At 30.2% G+C, this 20,199-nt stretch overlaps 4 non-coding genes across 4 annotated transcripts; all 4 read right to left on the reverse strand.

Moving 5' to 3' along the window:
* Positions 1-569: 569 nt before the first annotated feature.
* LOC149986187 (signal recognition particle RNA) lies at positions 570-860 on the reverse strand. Its single transcript, XR_016501358.1, has one exon.
* Positions 861-1,639: 779 nt separating this feature from the next.
* TRNAM-CAU (transfer RNA methionine (anticodon CAU)) lies at positions 1,640-1,711 on the reverse strand. The gene has a single exon. It is a non-coding gene; the product is annotated as a tRNA-Met (tRNA).
* Positions 1,712-13,692: 11,981 nt separating this feature from the next.
* LOC149986188 (signal recognition particle RNA) lies at positions 13,693-13,983 on the reverse strand. Its single transcript, XR_016501359.1, has one exon.
* Positions 13,984-14,762: 779 nt separating this feature from the next.
* On the reverse strand, positions 14,763-14,834 carry TRNAM-CAU (transfer RNA methionine (anticodon CAU)). The gene has a single exon. It is a non-coding gene; the product is annotated as a tRNA-Met (tRNA).
* Between the last annotated feature and the right edge of the window lie 5,365 nt (positions 14,835-20,199).

The raw sequence follows: 20,199 nt of genomic DNA on the forward strand, positions 1-20,199 counted from the left end.
ATGAGTATGTCAAGAAAAACCTTATTTGATTGTGGTGCATTGGCATCTGACTTGCCTTTTGGAATAGTTCTATTAGAAGACACATTAACATTTATGTTTCTCTAAACTACACAAATTCATAGTGTAGACATTGGACTTTATTGTTAACTTCTTCCATAGGTGTAGAAATAGTACTTCTATAATTAAGGTTGATAATATGTGAAATTTTCATCCAAAGAATGTTGACAAGTCTATAAAAATTTGTAATAGTTGCAAATATATTCTCACTTCCACAAAGTTTAGCATTCATAACTATTTATTTTATTTATATAATAAATTAATTTAATATATCTAGAAGTTAAATAAGAGAAGGATAATTTGCAAGCTTGTGTATCAAATGAATTATTTTTCAAAGATGAGAGCAATCCACTCTCTTTTTGAAAGAAAGCATTAATGTTGGAAGAAAAAAAAAATGATAGTTTATAGGTGGATAGTCCGCAAAATAATATGAAACTTAAAAAGAAAAGAAAAAGGAATTATTATTCTTGTCCACTTGTCAAACATAATCAGGATGAAAGGGTGACAAAACGGAAGATGGTATGTGGATGCATGCCGGACAGGGTGATCTGCGCAGAACATTCAGACCCGTTATCCCTCCACTACACAGAGCGGGGAGTGAACGCTGCTCGGTTGCCCGCCTGACGCGGTGCCCCCCTCACTATCGCCCGCGCAACCCCACCCTCCGGCGAGATCCCGCTAGCGACTCCGTGCTTGGAGTGGGCAGGCCCTCCACACGCCTCCGCAGGCCCTTACCCGGCGCCCCACATCCTCACCCTCCTTCCCCCGCGATTGGGTTACAAGCGGACGCTACCCCGCCCAGATGTCCGCTGCGTACCCTCCCTCCCTTTACATCCCCTCCACCACTGCACGCCCCAAAGCCTATGGCGCTTTTAGTTTCAACAACTCTTTCGTTGTGGTCCATTGTTTGCATGGTTTCATTTGTCCTCTGCACTAAATTACCTGTGGTGTCAATGGCACACATTTTTCTGGCAATCTATTTCATCATTCTGTGCTGGGTACAGGAGCACTTGTGACGGATTATACGATTGGTGTCGGTTGCGCTGCTTGCTTCTGTTCGATTTTAAGTTCTTTGCTAGAGTCTGCGCTGAATTTGATTTTATGATATTTTTTAGTCTCACCTGAATCTGCGCAGTGCTGGGACGGCCCTTGGATAATATTCTTGACGATCGTGTGAATGAAGCCGGTGTGGCCTCTCAATCGATGAATGTGATTTTCTGCAATTTTTCCATCCAGCTGTCATATCTGCGAATAGAAGCACGGCCTCATTCTTTTAGATCATGCTGCTCAGATTCATTTCTGCGTGGCCCATTTCTCAATTTTCCAATCACAGCCGTGCCTCAAATTTAATATTTATATGCCGGTTAAGAATTCTCGGAAGTCGTTCTTGAACTGTACAGGATAATACCGAGATCCCTTGTGATGAAAAACATTTACCCCAAAGATTTCAATCACAGGTCCCTCTCTTTGGCAAAATCATAAGTCTCTTTCATGGTAATACCGACAGTTGCTGTCAAAGGTCCGTCTCGAAAACTTGTGGAGAGCATCCATAAAAACATCACGGAAGCAATGTTCTCTGCACTATCAGAGCGAGGTTTCGATCCTCGGACCTGTGGGTTATGGGCCCACCACGCTTCCGCTGCGCCACTCTGATTTTGACACCTCGAAACAGTTTCAAGTACTAGTACAAAATATTATTCTACTACTGATCGACGTGGACTTCGTGTGTTTATGTGTATATCTTGGCGTTGTTAATTTTGGTGCTTGTCCCTACACATATTGTGATGGATTGTTGGTTTCAATTGGTATCTCTCTCACACCCACACGTGAAACAAACATATAAATAACTTCTAGTACATATGCAAATGCACGCCCTATTCACTTGATTTTTTTCCATTGGCTCCTTACATGTAGCAATGTCCAAATCATGCTTTTGCTAATCACCTTATTTATCCCACATGCGTCGATTCATCCAATCCACTTTTCAACCAATTCTCAACAAAAGGAGTTTGTGCTTGCTTTGTATTTGCAATCTCATAATTAAATTTGTATCTACAAATCTCATTTGATAATATCCCACATTTTCATGTAATATTGTAATGATACATTCATAAACACATCAAATAATATTTGAGTTTGTGAGGCAAAAAAAACATCCATATGTGTTTTTGTAAAAATTTCATCCCACGTTTGGTGCTTATATTTAATGAATACCATTTCATGAAAATTATTCCACAATCAAGTTTTTGTCTACATTTGGAGCTAGTATAAATGATGAAGACTTTTACAGTATTTCAAATTTTTTTCTACACAGAGAAAATAGAGAGTCAATGATGAAAATTAAAGTTGATGATCTAGATTATTTTATTTATTTATTTATTGTTGCACTTTAGCATACAAGAATTCAGTTACTTCATTATTACTTCAATTTTGTACACAAATGTATATTTTTTCTTTATATATATATATATATATATATATATATATATAGTAGTTTATTGGAGAAAGTATTCATTTTGCTTTGTTCTTTTTATAATTCATTAATTGTGGAAAATAAGGTTTTGTTGCTTTCATTATTGTATCCAACAATATCAAAATTTTGAATTTGTATCTTGTCCTCATACTAACATCTACATTCTCATGAAGAATATACTATCTTGAATAAAAATGAAGTTTACAATATTGAACGAATTTAAAATTCCAGCCTTAGACTATCCACCACCAAGCTAGAATTACTTGCTTATACAATTTCCTTTACTTATAGACTTTAAAAATATATTTATATTATTTTTTAAATTATTTTTTAGTTTTAAAGATTGTGGTGTGTTGGTTTAGAGACTTGCCAGTAGACACCTCCTTTTATTATGTGGACACCTCTCCTCCAATGTGCCGAATATCCTTTCATTCATGCATTAGTATGATTATTTTACATTTTATGGCCTATAATTCCTAAATCTATAAATTTTAATAATATGTACTATAAAAAAAAAATCAAATATAATTTAATATGTAATACAACACAACAATTAAAAAAATAACTTTTGACCAATATGCTTTTTTGATATTTTTTGCTTTAAAAGTGTACATATGCATGTTTCATACCCCACCTAGTTTGAACTGTTTGGACCATTTTAGGGGTTATAGGTTATAAAATATATAATGATAATATGACAATGATATTATTGTGTGTATCTTTGGAAAACATCGCACATGTGGGTGTCCAAGCAATAGAAGGGAGGTATCCACCTAAAACTTTTGTTAGTATATTATAAAAAATATTAGAAGTTGGAATGTAACAAGTAGTAGATTGGTCCAAGAGATAGTTGACCTCCTTCAAGACTAACCATACAATTATGAGGTTGGTATTTTGACAATTTATTAATATTCATGATCTCAAATTCAACCTTGGAAGTGATAACCACATTATCTACTATTTATCTATTGCTACTATAACTATGTAGTAGAATTAGAAATATTTTTAAATGTTGGAATGACAAGACACACATGCTTGCTATCATGCAATATGTGAATGATGTGATTTAAAACTTTGGAGCCGTCTAATAACCACAAATTCACAAAGTATTGTTTATCTCATATTTAGTGAATTTCTTACAAGTTTGACATATTTATTATTTAGATGTAATGAGTGGAGGATTTTTGACCTTCAAAGAGTTTGGAAATTAATTACATTTGCATGACACAAAAACATAAAAATGTCATATGATGCTCTAATTTTTAAGATTTGTATAATTTACAATAAAAACTTATAAAAATATTTAGTATTAATAGGCTATTAAATATTTAGCTATCATAGGCACATATAATTACTTAGATAAGAAGTATTATGTAGAAGAAAAATGGAGATAAATTTGATAATATCTTATAGAGAAGCTTCTTAAAAGCTTCATAGACATGGATTAAATATTTTACGTGTTTGTAGTTGATTGATAGGTTAAGAATTGAGCCAATATGTTGGCTATGCATCACACATGTTGGCAATTTGTAGTACAAGTTAGCCATGTGGCATTGTCGTATTACATGCTTTCCTGCTTGAGAACGCGCCGGGCGTTTGGCTATAGAAGGTAGTATGGAGATTCGCTAATATTCAAGCAGTCTATCGGTTTTTGACTGTTCGAATATAAACAATTACAAGAATATATCATAAATCTATACGGATGTCCTTTGACTGCTCGCCAAAATCCTTTTCGCCCCAGCCGATAGGTCTCTAGATGCTACACAGAACCCTGAACAACCCAATCTGCTAATCTCCGATATCGCTTTATACTCACGACTTTGTATCCACTGACTGTCTTGTTAGATTAACCGAAAAATTTTCATTCACTCTGCATACTCAATCCTATAGACACCCTTTTAATTCTTCAATCACAGACGTAACTTCAATTTCACAAAACAGTCAAGAGTAATCACACCCACTTCATTAAAACCTCGATTCACTAGTACAACACTGAATTTTAGCAACGATTGCCTCAGTCTTCCCAAAACCCTATGAAGAAAAAAAAAAAACCCCAATTCTCAGTTTTCTCTCCCTCCCCCTCTATCCTCCCCGAAGCATGAAGCTAGCTCTCGGACCCTTAAAAACTCTTATTCTCTCCCTTTCATTTCTTTACCTATCCTCCCCTTTAACCTTAATTCTCTCCTCTTTCAAACCCTAGCCTCTGAATTTCTTCAATCTTCCGTCTTAGATCCGAAATTGGCTCCGCCGTCAAAGCTTTCTCCTCCATTTTTTGCCTTTTAAAAGGTTTTTTTTCTAGAAACAACGTTCCCTGAAACAGCACAGAGAACAAGAGAGCCTAAAATAGAATCGAAACCCCCATAATCAGGACCACATTGAGTCGCCCGACCAATTTAGGTCTCATATTGGCTAAGAGGCCCGTAGTAAGACTTGGATGTTCCCGTAATTGGGTCAAATTGGTCCTTCGTGTCAGGCTCGCTTAGTCATAGATTTAGTCCTTTCGATTCGTTGACTCGACTATTGGACTCGAGCGGAGCATTTCGTTACTTAGTAAGTATGCCCGACCGATGTGATGGGGTCTTTGAGCCCGGCCCCGAATATTGGCACCTGGAATTGGTCGTTGCTTCCAATATTCGAGGTAAGTGAATATTAATAAAAGTCCCCTTTCTTTATATTTTCATGGTATACTTTCGTACTACAACAAGACGGCGTACATGTAGGAAACTTGTCTTGCAAGTTAGATATTTGTTTTGCAAGTTGAACGTGTATTGGAGGTCTTTTAGTACACTTTGCCATGTAGCTCCTAGTTAGATAATATATATGGAGGCAAGTGTAAAGCCTTTTAAAGTCTTATCAATGCTATTCATATTTTTAGTCTTATTTTAAGAGTATCTAATCTTCTTTTCTTTAGCAATAGCCATATTAGTTTTTATACTATATAACTTTTGAGTAAATATCTATTCTTTTGGATGACATAAGTATGTATTGAGATTTTTATTGTTTATAAATCATGTCTTTGATATAGGAATATAGTGCAAGTATTTATTTCTATTATATTCATATATTTCACTAATCACAAAAATATATAGAGTTTCTTATATTAATATGTGCTTTAAATTATTATTAAGATTGTTGGAGCATCTGTTTGTCAAAATTTGTACTTTATGTTACATATTGTCTTAGAACAACAAGACTTATCAAATATCTTGCTAAAATTGTCTTATCTTAATTAAATAAAAGAAATATTACATATAATTATTAATAGATTATTTTTATAAAAGTAGAATAATTATATATTTAAATTAATAAGTCAAAAATTAGTATTATATTTTTTTTATTGAATTTTATTCAAAAATTATAATAAATATTCTTATTTAAAATAATTAATATGGAATTTATGATGAATTTAGTAGTTTCTATTTTAATAAAAACTTTTATTATTATAAAAAATAATTATACATTCTAAAATTAAAATACATATAAAGAGCCTATGTTAAAAATCAATTGAAGAAGGTGAATATTTGGATATCTACAAGAGGTTATTCCTTAATTTATTTGTTCTATATATGTATGCAAGAAAAGTATATTTTGAACACAATAGTTTATTATAATATATAAAAATCATCAATTTTTAAGAACTTCATATACATAAATACATCTATATATTAATATATATATTTAATTTTATATATATATATATATATATATATATATATATATATGGAGAGGTATATATACTCAAAACTTATATTTATTAACAATAGAATGTTTTTCAATAGATAGACTCCAAATTTTATTAAAGTATCAATATTAAAATTACATAGCAAAAGTGTGGTAGGCCTATGACTTACAAGTTTGAGGATTGAAACATCACTCTTGCAATGCAATGAATTATTTTAAAACTTTTTTCTAATAAAGATATACAAAGCAATCGAGGAAGATTCAATACTTATTTTTAATATATTTTAATTTTTCTATTTCTTTCTTTATTTCTTGCTTTATATCAATAGAAAAAACATACACTAATTGATTCTTAGTGTCCACCAGAGAAAAATAAATAAATAAATAAATAAACTAGCCATTAATAAGCCTTTGTATTTTAATTTTTACAAATAAATTGATTATTTATATCTATTTTAGACACTTTTATGATCATATATCCAAAAGTAAGTAGATTATGAGTAATTTTAAGATTTCACATTATAAAATACTTTTATACTAAAACACATGTAAAACAATTTTGCATATTAGTGATTTAATTTCAACAAGTATAAATTTACTTAATGATAGACAAGTAAGAGTCACCAAATTGACTCAATTGTATATTTAGTACAAAAAATACACTTATTGTACTTAAAATCACATGTATTGTGAGTTAATAGTAAATTTGTTAAGTAAATAAGAAAAATATACTACTAGTAGTAGATATGCAATCTATGTTAGAATTTCTCAAGATGGACTTTTAAGATAAAATATTTTCTTTTAATATTATCTAAAATTAAAAGAAGGTCCAAGAATTTTAATTTTATTGTTGTTGATATTTTAATTAAGCAACAAAATGAGACCAAACTTTAGAATCACATCGATGATGCATCGAGATGGTTGTAGGTTATCATTGTTGTTTATCTAATCATTAATTGCAACTAGTTCTACTTTCAACTAATGTAGTTTAGGATGTTAAGATCTTCACAACAAAAAACCCTCATGTTAACATCTACTACAATTATCACGTCCTTCTATCCTACAATGTGATAAAGAGTAAATTCCACTCTCTCAATATACCTAATTGCTAGCAAGTTAACAGCTAGATGCAACAAAATGAAGAGATATCATGGAACAATGCCGTTGTATTCTTTAAAAAAAAGAAAAAATTGTACCACAATTGATCGCAAGCCATTGGTGTTCCACCGCTCGACTATATTCTTGCAATCATCTTCAAACTAACAACTCACACAACAAGTTGAGGAAAATAAAAATAGCTACTTTGAACTCCTCTACAGTACCACCATAGTTACGTATTGATTTTGATCTCCACATTGATCACAAAAATAACAAAAATATTGCCACTATTTTCAATGAAACTAACAAGATTTTGCATCTATAGTTGTAAAAGAAACACCACACCAAACTCCAAAGCATTAGTATTAGTGGTAGTTGGTAAAGGCTAAAACTTGCATCAACAATGGTTCACAACTTAGATATTGGGCTACATTACAGTGATTTGACGTATTCTTCCATACAATTAGTGACTAAGGTTCTTGCACCTCTGTTGTTTTTTTTGTGGTTCGGTGGCAATGTGTCGCTTTGTGTAAAAAATCAATGCCAAATACCAAAGATTTAACTTGGTATTAAGGCCAATTCAAGGCTAGACCTTCCTTTTTGATCAATCAATACTACCAAGATCAATAGTAAAGACTACGGTGGTTGGACACACATTCTTTGATGAACTTGGTATTACCCTAGTATCCTTAGTTTTGTTATAGCCTTGTGAATAATTGCAATGAGATAGTATTGAAGGTTGAAGCATTACAACAAAGAAGATGTCAATGCTTATTCTTCAATAGTGCTACATGGCTAAGCGCTAAATAAAGACAAGCGGTAAGGCATATAATAACTAAAAAGTATGAGACGTTGCCTCTGTGAACTCAAGAACTCCTAAGTAATCTCCTAGGTAAATCAAGGCTAAGATTAAGAAGCTTACTTCTTTCAAATTTATGAGTTGAATCAAGGGAGCTAAGTATAAACTAAATACCATCTTAGCTTATAGTATGTTCTTGATATTGTAGTTTTGAACTACAAAACAACCTCTATGTTGACTTCAACAATTGAGCTAATACATGCACATTAGAGCTAGAGTCAATAAGACTTGTTGTAAATAATAGTGAGTGGCGATTAATATTGGAAGATGGTATAGATAAAATAGAATCTAGCCAACACTACAAGCACATAAGCATTCCGTAAAAAATTAAAAATTAAAAAAATTATTGCTTAGCCTTGATTCTTACATTAAGTGGTGGCAAACCTCCACAGTCTAAGTTGTATGTTCAATTGTGTCCTTGATCTATTACAACATCGAGGCGATAATCCACATCATTTGCATTCCTTTCTTTGAAGTGCCTTACAACATGGAGGTGTAAAGTCTGATCATCTTGGTAGTAGGATTGGATCTAAGTTCAACTCGCAACAAGGCAACACCAAATCTTCCAACTTGATGAGATTTCTAGCAAATGTGTTCACACTAGCTAATTAGGTAGATTTGGATGAAATAGGATTAAGATTGAATTAGGCTAGTTTGGATGAATAATTGAAGTTGAATAAAAATAAAATAAAAAATGGATGAAAATTGTATAGATAAATTTTTATACTTGGATGAATTATTATTCAAAGATAAATTCTTATTGATGGATGAATTATTATTTAAAGATAAATTCTTATTGATGGATGAATGTGAATTCAAAATTAAAATAAAATAAAATAAAATAAAATAAAAATGATTTTTTTTTAAAGTAAAAAATTAAAAAAATAAAAATAAAAATACTAATATTAATAATTTTTAAATTATATAGAATGTTGGAGTGCCTTATTATTATAAGTGTGAGTTAGTAGTAGAGATTTTGCTTGATTATTTGTGTGATTTAAGGAGTGTTAAAAAGTGAATTAAATTAGATTAAATAAAAGCTACAACTTATCACATTTACATAGTAAATTCACTTGTTGTAGGTTTGGATAAACTTCCAATGAATGGAGGTTTATTTTACCTCACACTTGAGTGATTTTAAGAGTTTAAGAGTGATTTGATTCAGATTTACATAAAAACTAAAAGTCCTAAGATTACCATATTTAATTTACTTGTTGTGAACTAGAATAAACTTTCAATTTGTGGAGGTTTATTTTAGCTTACAATAAGAAAAGAAAAAAATTATGATTTTTGTAATTTATTGTAGTAAAAATTCTAAATTTACTTACAAAAGTTTTAATTGATTTGATGATATATATCTTTTTATAAATACATAATGCATGATGGAGCATCTATCATCACATCTTTATTAACAATAATGTATTAATAATCAATTGTTTTAATATTTTTAATTTTTAAAGTACAATATATTTTATATTATTGATTGCTATCTGTAAATTTATTCAAATCACATCCAAATGAAATACAAATTTTTTTGTTATGTGCTTTCATATACATGTTTTGTTGATTGATCAATATTGACAATTTTTGATGAAATCAAACTTATTATTTAATACATAGATGTAGTGGTTGGAAATTAGTTTTTTGAAAGAAAATAATACTAAATTCTTGAATGAATGTAAGGCTCGTCATGTTTGGATGTTTGTATCAATAATATAAACTGTATTATCAAACTCACAATTTGGAATATAACATTGAAATTTTTATTATTATAACTTTTTTTTTTTTTAATGAACTCTATAATTACATAAATAGAGGTTAAGAAAACACATAATAAGATGGTGAATATGTTTGTTTTAAAATTTTAGTCAATTGTAGACTTTCAACATATGTATATTGTAAAAGTTGATAATACATGACTGGTTTTGTATCACCTCCTTTAAAGAACTACATGCAAGAAGTTGTGTCGTATATGCATTTTATATATATATATATATAGAAAAGATAATGTCATCTTTATTGTTAACAATGTATATAATACATCTATTTTAGAGATCTTGTCTCAAATTAATTGAAGGCTATTGAATATCTCTTCTTCAATAAATACGATGTTTTTTGTACCCATCTAATCTTTAAGCATATCTCTATAGATTAAATTTCAGAACTATTTAAAAAGTTTAGATCTTAATTGACATTTAGTAGAAAAAACTCACTTGTTTCCATAAAAGAGTCTTCTAAGATTTAATCCTTTTAAGCAGTTATTATATATATATATATATATATATATATATATAATAAAATAAACAATATAATCTAATTTTATGCTTTACATGCATGCATGTATTCCTACAACATGTAACAATTTTTTTAATCTTAGGAAAAAGTACATAATGAGCAATACAAAATATCATAATTGATTTGCTCTTATTAAGCATTAATTCATGCTTTTCCATTATATTTTAGTTATTTAAACATGGATTTTTTCAGAATTGAACTATAGATTAGCCCTTAGACTATAGAATGTTTTGAGCTTATTATTTTTTATGATTTCATAAGTAAATAGTATTAACCATTTTAAATTTATTAATTATTCTAATTGATTCTTTATTCTTTTTCTTCATAAAGTTAATCCAACTATGTGATGAAAATTTTGTTAAGTTTTTGTTCATATAAAAATCATATGATTAGGCATTGATTCTATATATTAATATTTTTAATGATCTAGATATATAAAATTATTTATTTTCTTAAAATTTCTTAGATGGTATTTTATATTTAGAATATAACTTGCAATAATTGATCTTTCTTTTTTACACATATTTCTATGTTAGTACATAACATATTAATTTAGTGTTTAAAATAGATTTTAATATTTTTTCACCTATATTAGTACTGCAGTCTAATGTTGTTGTCCATTAATACAACAATGTAGAATACTACATACTATTGATAGAAGAGTTTAGCCACCAATTATAATTCTAATTTGGGGTATTGTTGTAGTAAAACAAACTTAGTTTCTTTGCTGCAATGACAAAACAATTTTTGTGCACTTTAGAAGAGTTTGCAAAATGAACGGCATGCAGCTCACAAAATTGTGCAGCATAGTCTAAGGGTCTTATAAAGACTTCTTGTTATGAATTCAAGATGTGTACTTTAGCAAGCAAATGCAAAGAGTTTTTTACCAAGGTGCTATATGTTTGGATGAGAGAATAGTAAGAGTTTTGAATAAGTGAATATGATATATTATCATGATTAATAATTTTTTATTTAAAGACTTTATTCTATTTTAGCTTCCATTGTTGTAAAATTGTATTGTGTATGGAATCTAAAAAAATCCTTAGTTCTTTGCATTTTATATTTATAGTATTTCAGCTACACTTTAAAACTAGATGTTAAGATGTCTAGATGTAAAATGGTTCAAACTAAATTCTTTTACCATGATTAGTTTTCATATTTTAAAATTAATTCGGCAATTCTAACTTTTAATAAATTATCATTTTAGCCTAGGCCTTTTTAATTCTTTTTCTAGTTTTTAAATTTAAAAAAGATTTGAGGCACAAATCAAAGATAAATTAAACTACTAGCTATAATAGCTTTTTATTGAAACTTTAGTTATGTTTTGTGTGATAAAAAAATATAAAATATTATTTTTTATATTAATTTTTTTTGATTGTTTAATTTAATAACAAAGTTTTTAGAGCTTCTTCTAAGTAAATTAAATCAAGACTACATTTCTTATTTACTTTGCAACATATGCTATGGATTAGTTTAGAGCTTATCAATTTTGATGTACTAGCCAATAAGAAATTACTTACCATTTTCTTAAGTATATGAATAGATTTCACCAAACATGCCTACATGTAAATAAAAATTATTTGTAGCAAAATTTCTTCGTATTAAATTTTTTTCATTATTTTTAAACATTGATTTTTATTTTTAAGTTTCTATTCTCACAAACTATTATTTTGTCTTTTTCAAATTTTAATTTTTTAGACTAAAACATTTGGTTGTAAGAATATTTAATTACCACATTATTCAAGATCAAATTTTAAATTTCACAAATAAAACATACATAAAAGCAAAATGTACCTAATTCTATGATTTTAAATTATTTTTAGAATAAAAGCACATGCTCTGAATATATAGTTATTTATTTAAGCGACCATTAGTTTTTTATTCCTACTTATACTATTTAATTATGATAATCATAAAGAGAATATTTTAAGTTTAGAAAAAAGATAATAATTACATGATGAGATTAAAGGAATATTTTGACATGAACATCTACTTCTACATCTAAAGCTTTTATTTCTTTAAGAACGTTTTAAAAAATCAACACATCACTAAAAGTAGCCAATTGGAAGTTACTTGCTAATCAAATATTTAGTTGGTTTCAATTCTTCTTTCTTCTAATGTACTTCAAATAATTTTTAGTATATATATATATATATATATATATATATATATTTTTAAAAAAATTTATTAGAATTTGTAGCCAATTGTTGCATTACTTTATTTCTCTTTGACAATCTTCACTTTATTTGTGTCAAAAGAAAAGATGGTATGTGGATGCATGCCGAGGTAGGGTGATTTGCATAGAACATTCAAGCCTGTTATCCCTCTACCATACAAAGCAAGGTCTCACTCCCATAGACTTGGAACCTTGTCCTTTTACCATTGTCACTTTAGTAGGGAGCATGGAGCAAGCTACCGGCTATACCAAGCAACCTTTGCAATTAATATTTTGCATTGGATCTAGTCCACTTTATTCACACTTGTTTCTAAAGTATGCAGTGACTAATGTCACCAACTATAATATTTTAGTGGATCAACAAGCCCATTATCTATTTGGTTTTGGTCCAAATAATTGGACTGAAGAAGTATGGATTTGACCAAGATGGCCTACTAGTGATGGAAGGAAAGAATTCATTTCAATCACATTTGTAGCAACTGCTATGAGTATGTCAAGAAAAACCTTATTTGATTGTGGTGCATTGGCATCTGACTTGCCTTTTGGAATAGTTCTATTAGAAGACACATTAACATTTATGTTTCTCTAAACTACACAAATTCATAGTGTAGACATTGGACTTTATTGTTAACTTCTTCCATAGGTGTAGAAATAGTACTTCTATAATTAAGGTTGATAATATGTGAAATTTTCATCCAAAGAATGTTGACAAGTCTATAAAAATTTGTAATAGTTGCAAATATATTCTCACTTCCACAAAGTTTAGCATTCATAACTATTTATTTTATTTATATAATAAATTAATTTAATATATCTAGAAGTTAAATAAGAGAAGGATAATTTGCAAGCTTGTGTATCAAATGAATTATTTTTCAAAGATGAGAGCAATCCACTCTCTTTTTGAAAGAAAGCATTAATGTTGGAAGAAAAAAAAAATGATAGTTTATAGGTGGATAGTCCGCAAAATAATATGAAACTTAAAAAGAAAAGAAAAAGGAATTATTATTCTTGTCCACTTGTCAAACATAATCAGGATGAAAGGGTGACAAAACGGAAGATGGTATGTGGATGCATGCCGGACAGGGTGATCTGCGCAGAACATTCAGACCCGTTATCCCTCCACTACACAGAGCGGGGAGTGAACGCTGCTCGGTTGCCCGCCTGACGCGGTGCCCCCCTCACTATCGCCCGCGCAACCCCACCCTCCGGCGAGATCCCGCTAGCGACTCCGTGCTTGGAGTGGGCAGGCCCTCCACACGCCTCCGCAGGCCCTTACCCGGCGCCCCACATCCTCACCCTCCTTCCCCCGCGATTGGGTTACAAGCGGACGCTACCCCGCCCAGATGTCCGCTGCGTACCCTCCCTCCCTTTACATCCCCTCCACCACTGCACGCCCCAAAGCCTATGGCGCTTTTAGTTTCAACAACTCTTTCGTTGTGGTCCATTGTTTGCATGGTTTCATTTGTCCTCTGCACTAAATTACCTGTGGTGTCAATGGCACACATTTTTCTGGCAATCTATTTCATCATTCTGTGCTGGGTACAGGAGCACTTGTGACGGATTATACGATTGGTGTCGGTTGCGCTGCTTGCTTCTGTTCGATTTTAAGTTCTTTGCTAGAGTCTGCGCTGAATTTGATTTTATGATATTTTTTAGTCTCACCTGAATCTGCGCAGTGCTGGGACGGCCCTTGGATAATATTCTTGACGATCGTGTGAATGAAGCCGGTGTGGCCTCTCAATCGATGAATGTGATTTTCTGCAATTTTTCCATCCAGCTGTCATATCTGCGAATAGAAGCACGGCCTCATTCTTTTAGATCATGCTGCTCAGATTCATTTCTGCGTGGCCCATTTCTCAATTTTCCAATCACAGCCGTGCCTCAAATTTAATATTTATATGCCGGTTAAGAATTCTCGGAAGTCGTTCTTGAACTGTACAGGATAATACCGAGATCCCTTGTGATGAAAAACATTTACCCCAAAGATTTCAATCACAGGTCCCTCTCTTTGGCAAAATCATAAGTCTCTTTCATGGTAATACCGACAGTTGCTGTCAAAGGTCCGTCTCGAAAACTTGTGGAGAGCATCCATAAAAACATCACGGAAGCAATGTTCTCTGCACTATCAGAGCGAGGTTTCGATCCTCGGACCTGTGGGTTATGGGCCCACCACGCTTCCGCTGCGCCACTCTGATTTTGACACCTCGAAACAGTTTCAAGTACTAGTACAAAATATTATTCTACTACTGATCGACGTGGACTTCGTGTGTTTATGTGTATATCTTGGCGTTGTTAATTTTGGTGCTTGTCCCTACACATATTGTGATGGATTGTTGGTTTCAATTGGTATCTCTCTCACACCCACACGTGAAACAAACATATAAATAACTTCTAGTACATATGCAAATGCACGCCCTATTCACTTGATTTTTTTCCATTGGCTCCTTACATGTAGCAATGTCCAAATCATGCTTTTGCTAATCACCTTATTTATCCCACATGCGTCGATTCATCCAATCCACTTTTCAACCAATTCTCAACAAAAGGAGTTTGTGCTTGCTTTGTATTTGCAATCTCATAATTAAATTTGTATCTACAAATCTCATTTGATAATATCCCACATTTTCATGTAATATTGTAATGATACATTCATAAACACATCAAATAATATTTGAGTTTGTGAGGCAAAAAAAACATCCATATGTGTTTTTGTAAAAATTTCATCCACGTTTGGTGCTTATATTTAATGAATACCATTTCATGAAAATTATTCCACAATCAAGTTTTTGTCTACATTTGGAGCTAGTATAAATGATGAAGACTTTTACAGTATTTCAAATTTTTTTCTACACAGAGAAAATAGAGAGTCAATGATGAAAATTAAAGTTGATGATCTAGATTATTTTATTTATTTATTTATTGTTGCACTTTAGCATACAAGAATTCAGTTACTTCATTATTACTTCAATTTTGTACACAAATGTATATTTTTTCTTTATATATATATATATATATATATATATATATATATAGTAGTTTTATTTGGAGAAAAGTATTCATTTTGCTTTGTTCTTTTTTATAATTCATTAATTGTGGAAAATAAGGTTTTTGTTGCTTTCATTATTGTATCCAACAATATCAAAATTTTGAATTTGTATCTTGTCCTCATACTAACATCTACATTCTCATGAAGAATATACTATCTTGAATAAAAATGAAGTTTACAATATTGAACGAATTTAAAATTCCAGCCTTAGACTATCCACCACCAAGCTAGAATTACTTGCTTATACAATTTCCTTTACTTATAGACTTTAAAAATATATTTATATTATTTTTTAAATTATTTTTTAGTTTTAAAGATTGTGGTGTGTTGGTTTAGAGACTTGCCAGGTAGACACCTCCTTTTATTATGTGGACACCTCTCCCTCCAATGTGCCGAATATCCTTTCATTCATGCATTAGTATGATTATTTTACATTTTATGGCCTATAATTCCTAAATCTATAAATTTTAATAATATGTACTATAAAAAAAAAATCAAATATAATTTAATATGTAATACAACACAACAATTAAAAAAATAACTTTTGACCAATATGCTTTTTTGATATTTTTTGCTTTAAAAGTGTACATATGCATGTTTCATACCCCACCTAGTTTGAACTGTTTGGACCATTTTAGGGGTTATAGGTTATAAAATATATAATGATAATATGACAATGATATTATTGTGTGTATGCTGGAAAACATCGCACATGTGGGTGTCCAAGCAATAGAAGGGAGGTATCCACCTAAAACTTTTGTTAGTATATTATAAAAAATATTAGAAGTTGGAATGTAACAAGTAGTAGATTGGTCCAAGAGATAGTTGACCTCCTTCAAGACTAACCATACAATTATGAGGTTGGTATTTTGACAATTTATTAATATTCATGATCTCAAATTCAACCTTGGAAGTGATAACCACATTATCTACTATTTATCTATTGCTACTATAACTATGTAGTAGAATTAGAAATATTTTTAAATGTTGGAATGACAAGACACACATGCTTGCTATCATGCAATATGTGAATGATGTGATTTAAAACTTTGGAGCCGTCTAATAACCACAAATTCACAAAGTATTGTTTATCTCATATTTAGTGAATTTCTTACAAGTTTGACATATTTATTATTTAGATGTAATGAGTGGAGGATTTTTTGACCTTCAAAGAGTTTGGAAATTAATTACATTTGCATGACACAAAAACATAAAAATGTCATATGATGCTCTAATTTTTAAGATTTGTATAATTTACAATAAAAACTTATAAAAATATTTAGTATTAATAGGCTATTAAATATTTAGCTATCATAGGCACATATAATTACTTAGATAAGAAGTATTATGTAGAAGAAAAATGGAGATAAATTTGATAATATCTTATAGAGAAGCTTCTTAAAAGCTTCATAGACATGGATTAAATATTTTACGTGTTTGTAGTTGATTGATAGGTTAAGAATTGAGCCAATATGTTGGCTATGCATCACACATGTTGGCAATTTGTAGTACAAGTTAGCCATGTGGCATTGTCGTATTACATGCTTTCCTGCTTGAGAACGCGGCGGGCGTTTGGCTATAGAAGGTAGTATGGAGATTCGCTAATATTCAAGCAGTCTATCGGTTTTTGATTGTTGGAATATAAACAATTACAAGAATATATCATAAATCTATACGGATGTCCTTTGATCTGCTCGCCAAAATCCTTTTCGCCCCAGCCGATAGGTCTCTAGATGCTACACAGAACCCTGAACAACCCAATCTGCTAATCTCCGATATCGCTTTATACTCACGACTTTGTATCCACTGACTGTCTTGTTAGATTAACCGAAAAATTTTCATTCACTCTGCATACTCAATCCTATAGACACCCTTTTAATTCTTCAATCACAGACGTAACTTCAATTTCACAAAACAGTCAAGAGTAATCACACCCACTTCATTAAAACCTCGATTCACTAGTACAACACTGAATTTTAGCAACGATTGCCTCAGTCTTCCCAAAACCCTATGAAGAAAAAAAAAAACCCCAATTCTCAGTTTCTCCCCCCCCCTCTATCCTCCCCGAAGCATGAAGCTAGCTCTCGGACCCTTAAAAACTCTTATTCTCTCCCTTTCATTTCTTTACCTATCCTCCCTTTAACCTTAATTCTCTCCTCTTTCAAACCCTAGCCTCTCGAATTTCTTCAATCTTCCGTCTTAGATCCGAAATTGGCTCCGCCATCAAAGCTTTCTCCTCCATTTTTGCCTTTTAAAAGGTTTTTTTCTAAACAACGTTCCCTCGAAACAAAGACAGAACAAGAGAGCCTAAAATAGAATCGAAACCCCATAATCAGGACCACATTGAGTCGCCCGACCAATTTAGGTCTCATATTGGCTAAGAAGCCCGTAGTAAGACTTGGATGTTCCCGTAATTGGGTCAAATTGGTCCTTCGTGTCAGGCTCGCTTAGTCATAGATTTAGTCCTTTCGATTCTGTTGACTCCGACTATTGGACTCGAACGGAGCATTTCGTTACTAGTAAGTATGCCCTGACCGACTGTGACGGGGTCTTTGAACTGGCCCCTGAATATTGGCACTGGAATTGGTCGTTGCTTCCAATATTCGAGGTAAGTGAATATTAATAAAAGTCCCCTTTCTTTATATTTTCATGGTATACTCGTACTACAACAAGACAACAGTACATGTAGGAAACTTGTCTTGCAAGTTAGATATTTGTTTTGCAAGTTGAACGTGTATTGGAGGTCTTTTAGTACACCGCCATGTAGCTCCAGTTAGATAATATATATGGAGGCAAGTGTAAAGCCTTTTAAAGTCTTATCAATGCTATTCATATTTTTAGTCTTATTTTAAGAGTATCTAATCTTCTTTTCTTTAGCAATAGCCATATTAGTTTTTATACTATATAACTTTTGAGTAAATATCTATTCTTTTGGATGACATAAGTATGTATTGAGATTTTTATTGTTTATAAATCATGTCTTTGATATAGGAATATAGTGCAAGTATTTATTTCTATTATATTCATATATTTCACTAATCACAAAAATATATAGAGTTTCTTATATTAATATGTGCTTTAAATTATTATTAAGATTGTTGGAGCATCTGTTTGTCAAAATTTGTACTTTATGTTACATATTGTCTTAGAACAACAAGACTTATCAAATATCTTGCTAAAATTGTCTTATCTTAATTAAATAAAAGAAATATTACATATAATTATTAATAGATTATTTTTATAAAAGTAGAATAATTATATATTTAAATTAATAAGTCAAAAATTAGTATTATATTTTTTTTATTGAATTTTATTCAAAAATTATAATAAATATTCTTATTTAAAATAATTAATATGGAATTTATGATGAATTTAGTAGTTTCTATTTTAATAAAAACTTTTATTATTATAAAAATAATTATACATTCTAAAATTAAAATACATATAAAGAGCCTATGTTAAAAATCAATTGAAGAAGGTGAATATTTGGATATCTACAAGAGGTTATTCCTTAATTTATTTGTTCTATATATGTATGCAAGAAAAGTATATTTTGAACACAATAGTTTATTATAATATATAAAAATCATCAATTTTTAAGAACTTCATATACATAAATACATCTATATATTAATATATATATTTAATTTTATATATATATATATATATATATATATATATATATATGGAGAGGTATATATACTCAAAACTTATATTTATTAACAATAGAATGTTTTTCAATAGATAGACTCCAAATTTTATTAAAGTATCAATATTAAAATTACATAGCAAAAGTGTGGTAGGCCTATGACTTACAAGTTTGAGGATTGAAACATCACTCTTGCAATGCAATGAATTATTTTAAAACTTTTTTCTAATAAAGATATACAAAGCAATCGAGGAAGATTCAATACTTATTTTTAATATATTTTAATTTTTCTATTTCTTTCTTTATTTCTTGCTTTATATCAATAGAAAAAACATACACTAATTGATTCTTAGTGTCCACCAGAGAAAAATAAATAAATAAATAAATAAACTAGCCATTAATAAGCCTTTGTATTTTAATTTTTACAAATAAATTGATTATTTATATCTATTTTAGACACTTTTATGATCATATATCCAAAAGTAAGTAGATTATGAGTAATTTTAAGATTTCACATTATAAAATACTTTTATACTAAAACACATGTAAAACAATTTTGCATATTAGTGATTTAATTTCAACAAGTATAAATTTACTTAATGATAGACAAGTAAGAGTCACCAAATTGACTCAATTGTATATTTAGTACAAAAATACACTTATTGTACTTAAAATCACATGTATTGTGAGTTAATAGTAAATTTGTTAAGTAAATAAGAAAAATATACTACTAGTAGTAGATATGCAATCTATGTTAGAATTTCTCAAGATGGACTTTTAAGATAAAATATTTTCTTTTAATATTATCTAAAATTAAAAGAAGGTCCAAGAATTTTAATTTTATTGTTGTTGATATTTTAATTAA

Source organism: Physcomitrium patens, chromosome 26 (genome assembly GCF_059467195.1).
Source record: "Physcomitrium patens ecotype Gransden chromosome 26, ASM5946719v1, whole genome shotgun sequence".
NCBI lineage: Eukaryota > Viridiplantae > Streptophyta > Bryopsida > Funariales > Funariaceae > Physcomitrium > Physcomitrium patens.